This window comes from Erpetoichthys calabaricus, chromosome 3 (genome assembly GCF_900747795.2).
Source record: "Erpetoichthys calabaricus chromosome 3, fErpCal1.3, whole genome shotgun sequence".
Classification (NCBI taxonomy): Eukaryota; Metazoa; Chordata; class Cladistia; order Polypteriformes; family Polypteridae; genus Erpetoichthys; species Erpetoichthys calabaricus.
This window is the reverse complement of record NC_041396.2, coordinates 305,497,310-305,503,309: the sequence shown is the minus strand read 5'-3', so window position 1 is coordinate 305,503,309 and position 6,000 is coordinate 305,497,310. Positions and strand designations below refer to the sequence as shown.

At 47.1% G+C, this 6,000-nt stretch overlaps 1 protein-coding gene across 1 annotated transcript in view; it reads left to right on the top strand.

Moving 5' to 3' along the window:
- Positions 1–6,000, top strand: part of nr4a1 (nuclear receptor subfamily 4, group A, member 1) — a 46,858-nt gene continuing 40,858 nt past the window's right edge. The window contains exon 1 of the mRNA XM_028798643.2: positions 1–290. The gene's annotated coding sequence lies outside the window, so the exon portion shown is untranslated. The remainder of the gene's footprint in view (positions 291–6,000) is intronic.

Sequence of the window (6,000 nt, the reverse complement as noted above, 5' to 3'; positions counted from 1 at the left end):
CTGGCCAGGAACTGCATTGCAAAGCGCGCGGGGCCGCTGGAAAAAAGAAGAGCGTCAGATTACAGGCGGAGTAGAAAGCCCTGCTATTGTCACCAGACTGGTTTTCCTTGATGCAAATCGCAATGGCTCGCGCTTTCAAAGGCCGGATTGAGAGACAGAGGCAGCATTGTAACCGAGCCGCTAAGCGGAGGAGCAGGGCGCAGCACGCGGGGCCCACGGAGGCTCGCCTTCCATCCGGCTCGACACAGCACGGCGGGGCCACACCGGGCGACTGGGGAGACGGCGGGCGCGTAAGTATACAGCTCAAGAAATCGTCCGCCTCGCGTTAGTCGGTCGCCGGTGAAAAGCTAAAGAGGGGGAGGGACGAAAAAAAAATATGACACGTTAAAAAGATGAAACGAGACTTGAAAAGGATTTGGCCGTTTTGTTAAAACGGCGGCAGGCCAAGTGCAGGGAATCGGAAACGGAGCGATCGTCAAGGCTGAATCACAACGGAATGTCAGTTTAGTGTGTGTGTGTGTTTATATAGCGCCTTTACCAAGTGGACAGACTCAGAGAGATGAGCGGGCACGAAAGTACCAGGGAAACACAGCCAGTCACGTAATACACCACACACATGTATGTATACACGTATAGAGGCTGGCACAGACGAGAACAATATTGTACACCAACTGTATATATACATACATATACACACTCACAGCCCCAGAAATATTCCGTGTGTTTGCTTATATTTCTGCAAATGTTTGTGTGTGTATATATATATATATAAATACAGAAAGAGCGAGAGATACTAGTAAATGTAGATTTATACACATATATGTAGATACAGAATTATAGATAGAGCTATAGATATATAAAGAGAATGGGATGGATAAATAGCTGTGTTTAGATTTATACAGTATACGTTCATACATATATACTGTATATACATAGAGAGGGTGACAGACTGATAGGCAGACAAATCTATCATATATATTTTTTTTGTTCTTTATTTCGCCTTATACAATTTCTTGTATTAGGAATTTGGCAGTTTTCGCATACCCCTTGGGGTCAGAGCACAGGGTCAGCCATTGTACAGCGCCCCTGGAGCAATTACAGGTTAAGGGCCTTGCTCAAGGGCCCAGCAGAGCAGTGGCCTTTATGGCAGTGACGGGGATTCGAACCGGCAACCTTTGGGATACCAGCGCAGATCCTTAGCCTCAGAGCCACCACTCCGCCCCTAGCACCTTTAATATCTATCTATATTATATAGCGCCTTTCATATCTATATATCTGTGTTATATAGCGCCTTTCATATCTATCTATAATTTACATTTATGCCCATATATATATATATATATATATATATATATATACACACACACATATCTATACACACACACACACACATACATACATATATATACATATATTTTTCTACAGTATATACATTCATACACACAGATATACTGACTGCTAGAGTAAGTATGAATGCATCCATACACGTGTGGTTTCATAAATGTATCTCTCTCTCTCTCTATATATATATAAATGTGAGTGTGTGTGTGTATATATATATATATATATATATATATATATATATATATATATAAAATATCTATATACTGTATATTCACGCACACACACATACACAGAGGGCTGACATCTTTACAGACACACCACACCCCCCCACGGACTCTACATATTAAATATGCATTGGCTCATCTGGCGCCCTGCCCAGGGTTTGTTTCCTGCCTTGTGCCCGGTGTTGGCTGGGATTGGCTCCAGCTGACCCCCGTGACCCTGTACTTAGGATGTAGCGGGTTGGATGATGTCTGGACGGACGGATGGCTGGCATTGGCTGGTGTATCTTCATGTATGTTGCACGTGCCCATGCCGTCTAAACTGTATACCAGCACACATTCAGAAGTTCTTCAGTTCTACAGATCTACAATGGCGTGGTCTAATATTGCAGACGTTTCCAGGCTTGTTTTTGCCATCTGTTGTGCTCTGCCATTTGTTTCTGCGGCCCCTCGGCTAACTAACTGGCTCTAAAATGGATGTCGGTGTTGAGACCTGTGTGAGTGACTGACCGGTCACTCTGTGACTCTCCGCTCTTTTGCTGTCCTGTTTTTTCCGGTGAGGTCTTTACATTATCTATCAGGTGGCAGCTCCCCATGGATGTACGTATGTCGGACCCCCGTGTGCCAGCAGGCCACAACCTTTTTGATGTGTTAAATGACGACTGGTCGAGTCCTCACTGGATGGTCCTGGCTAAGTACCAGGTAGGGAGTGGTCTCCTAGGATGCTGTGCCTGGGTCAGTAGCCAGCGTGCTGTCCTTTTTGTTTCCCCCCCTTGTTGCTGGTGCCAGGCGTATCTTGGCATTAATTTTTGTCCAGGGCTGACATCCAACTGGCATTTCTGATTTGCCCTTCTGTCAACATCATGGACGAGATGCGCTTTAATTTCATTTGGACTGACGTTCTGTTCCGGTTGATGGTTTGTGTGTGGTCCATGAGAAAGGGTGGGCATTTGTTATAGAGAAGTGGGGCAGAGGAGCAACAAAACAAACAGATGGTAGCGTGTGATCTTATTAGGCTGCCATCAGGGGGGCGGGGGTCTCCAAGAAGTCCAAAACTGCAGCGGTGACATGAAGGTGAAAGCTGCCCTCTGGCACAGTGGATAAGGCCTGACCAACCTGTAGGCCGTCTACAAGCACACCGCTCTGGCACTGCCAAGGCAGCCCGGTCTGACCTGTGCCCGGGGGCCCACCCCTGCTCTCCTATGTGTTTGGTTTGTTACAACCAGAAACTCAACCTTGACATGGGAGACACACACACACACACACACACACACACACACACACACACTCGGCTGTAAACATCCGCTAGGCACTGGACTGAATGTGTGTGTGTTAGTAAATCCTGTGGAGACGTCAGCATGGATCAGCAAAATAAGAGGCCTGGGGGAAATGTGGATGAATGAATGAAAGAATAAAAAAATAAAAAAAGGGAATGAGAGTAAAAAAATTAAAGAAAAAAAGAGAAATGTGGCATTGCTTATAGCAGGTGTGTCTATACAGTACGACTGTACATAGAGTGGGCGTAGGGGGTCTGTAGAGTCCTTACCAACACGTGTGCAAAATCCAGTGGAATTCTCATTCATGTGTGCCAGTCAACATGCCACACGTCAGCACTCTGTGGTGCCATGAGGAGTGGGAAGAGCTGCCACACCTCGACACGTCTGTCTGCGTTACCTGAAAACTCTCCGGGCACAAAATGCCATTGGGCAGGAGACTTGGCGAGTCCGAGTGTGTTGAGCACCTGCCAGTGTCACCTGGGCTCTTCAAGAGGAGGGACGGACGTGAAAGACACTATATGAGAGAGAGAAAGAGACATGGCACTAGATGACAGATATATTAATAGGTTTAACATGCACAATGTAAGAGAGAGCTGGATATGAAAGGCGCTATACAATAGGTAACCTTAATAGTGAAGGCACTGCAGGTAAATAATTAGGTTTAAAATGCACAACAGAATATATGGCTGGATATGAAAGGCGCTATACAACACACACCTTAATAAAGAAGACACTCTATGTTAGATGGAAAAAAATGGGTTTAAAATGCACAACATCATATACAGCTGGACATGAGAGGCAATCTGTAACTGATGGGTGTGAAAGGCGCTATACATACCAGGGGTGGGCATCATCAGTCCACCCCTGGTATAGTGCCCACCTAGGAGATGGCATCATAGGTCCACCCCTGGTATAGTGCCCACCCAGGAGTGGGCATCGTCAGTCCACCCTGGTATAGTGCCCACCCAGGAGTGGGCATCATAGGTCCACCCCTGGTATAGTGCCCACCCAGGAGTGGGCATCATCAGTCCACCCCTGGTATAGTGCCCACCCAGGAGCGGGCATCATCGGTCCACCCCAGTATTGTGCCCACCTAGGTGTTGGCATCATAGGTCCACCCCTGGTATAGTGCCCACCCATTGTATAGTGCCAGGGGTGGGCATCGTCATTCCTGGAGGGCTGCAGGTGTCTGTTCCGACCCGACTGCTTCGTTAGAACCCAATCCTTGCCAATCTCAGACCTTATTTGATTTTATGGCTTCTTAGTCCGCAACGTTAGCTTCTTATATTCGTATTTTGAAGCCTAAAACATGTCATTCTCTGCCTGTCCCGTTTTTCTCTTAAGTGCGTGCAGGATGAACCCACACAGATGGTAAGTGGGGACCAGTCTGACAGAGACCTGCTGGCTCTTATTGCTAATGAGGAGCCATTTAAAAACGCTGTTTAAGACTGAAATAAGCAATGAAGGGCGGGGACCTTTAACAAGCGAGACCACCAAGATGAAGTGTCAAAATGTCACTTGAGCACTTCAGCGCTTCATCAGCAGTCAGCATTGATCTCTCATTAAGAAACTGGGGTGAAACAAAAACCGGCGGCTCCTCCAGAACCAACGCTGCCCAGCCCGGCACTACACAATACATTCAATGACATGAAAGGCACTATATGGCCGACTGATATGAAAGGCACTATATATTGGACAGCGTGATATACTGTAAAAGCACTAGATAATAGAATAAAATATAATAATGTAATATATAATGAGCAGATGAACAATGCTGAAATAGGCTTACATGAGACTGAGAATGCCACTCTATGCCACATTTAGACCAGGGCATCTACATTGGCATTGATATGCCTGCAAGCCATCCATCCATCCATTCATTTATTTTCTAGCCATCTCATTATCTTGGGGAGCCACAGCCTTCCCTGACAGCCATGGCTAAAAGGCAGGACCCGACCCCGGAAAGGAGGCTACTGTGCTAACATCTTGAGCAGGTGATGAAAGGCACATATAGTGCCTTGACCTTACACCCCCCCACCCACCGCACACTTAGTCATTCATTCTGTGTGCCACTGAAGTCACCTTCACATTTAGAGGACAACAACTCCAGGAAGAAGTTTTGGTTGTTGAATTCAAATCCATCTGAGACCACCTTGGTATGGCACTATATATATATATATATCATAGCATCCCAGTAATCTGGGCCAAAACCAACCCCCCAGCAGATCCTTTTCTCGCCTAATGCTGGTTGGTCCTCAGGCATCATCCTCGTCTTCTTGCCTGTTTGACGCCATTAAATTCAGTGGGCCAGCAGGTGGCGCCCTAGAGCTTTCACCTGGAAGTGCTGGGTCTGGACCACTTGGGAGTGTGGGGTTGCAGTTAGATGGCTCTTTCCAGTGCTTACCTACCTTGTCCTCTGTCTCCATTAAACCCAATGGCACAGCAGATGGCACCCTAGAGCCTTCATGGTGTAGTAAGAAGGCCTATGGAGTCAGATGTGTGGGGGTCTGGCTTGGTCTGGATGGGGGCAGCTGTTGGACGGACCATTCATGTCATGTTTTAGCCAGTTTAATGCGGTAGGTGCATGTGTGGGTGCTGGTGCCAGTCTGCTCGTCCACCACGCTAACACAACGTGGCTGATCCCTGTGGGTAACAATGCGTGGCAGTTGTAGTAGCCAGTTTATCTTTGTAATCCTGACACCATCACTGGTGGTCAAAGACAAGGTGGCATTGAAGGACGGGTGGTTAAGCTGCTATAAAAATCATCGGAGAGGAATGGGTCGCTCAGGTTCCCCCCTTCCAGAAGGTTCTAGGACTTGCTGGGTTTCTGTCCATTTTCTGAAGTTGCTTATCCCAATTCAGATTATGGGGGACTGGCACAGGCTTAGGTGGAATTTAGGAAACAACTCTGAACTGGGCACACTCTCACTGTCACAAACATGCCTATGAGATTTGGGAGGCCACCAGGGAGGACATGCAAGTCACAGACGGCCAGTGAAGGTCACTGGAGTCACCAGGCGGCTCTTCAGCTACTGGGTAGTAAATTTCAAATGTCTATTACAGCCTGGCATCTCCTTTTGCTATGCGGAGAATGCAGCTTTGATTTATAGCGCCTTTATGGCACGATGTTAAGCTCAGTGCCCCCCAAACCCCCCCAC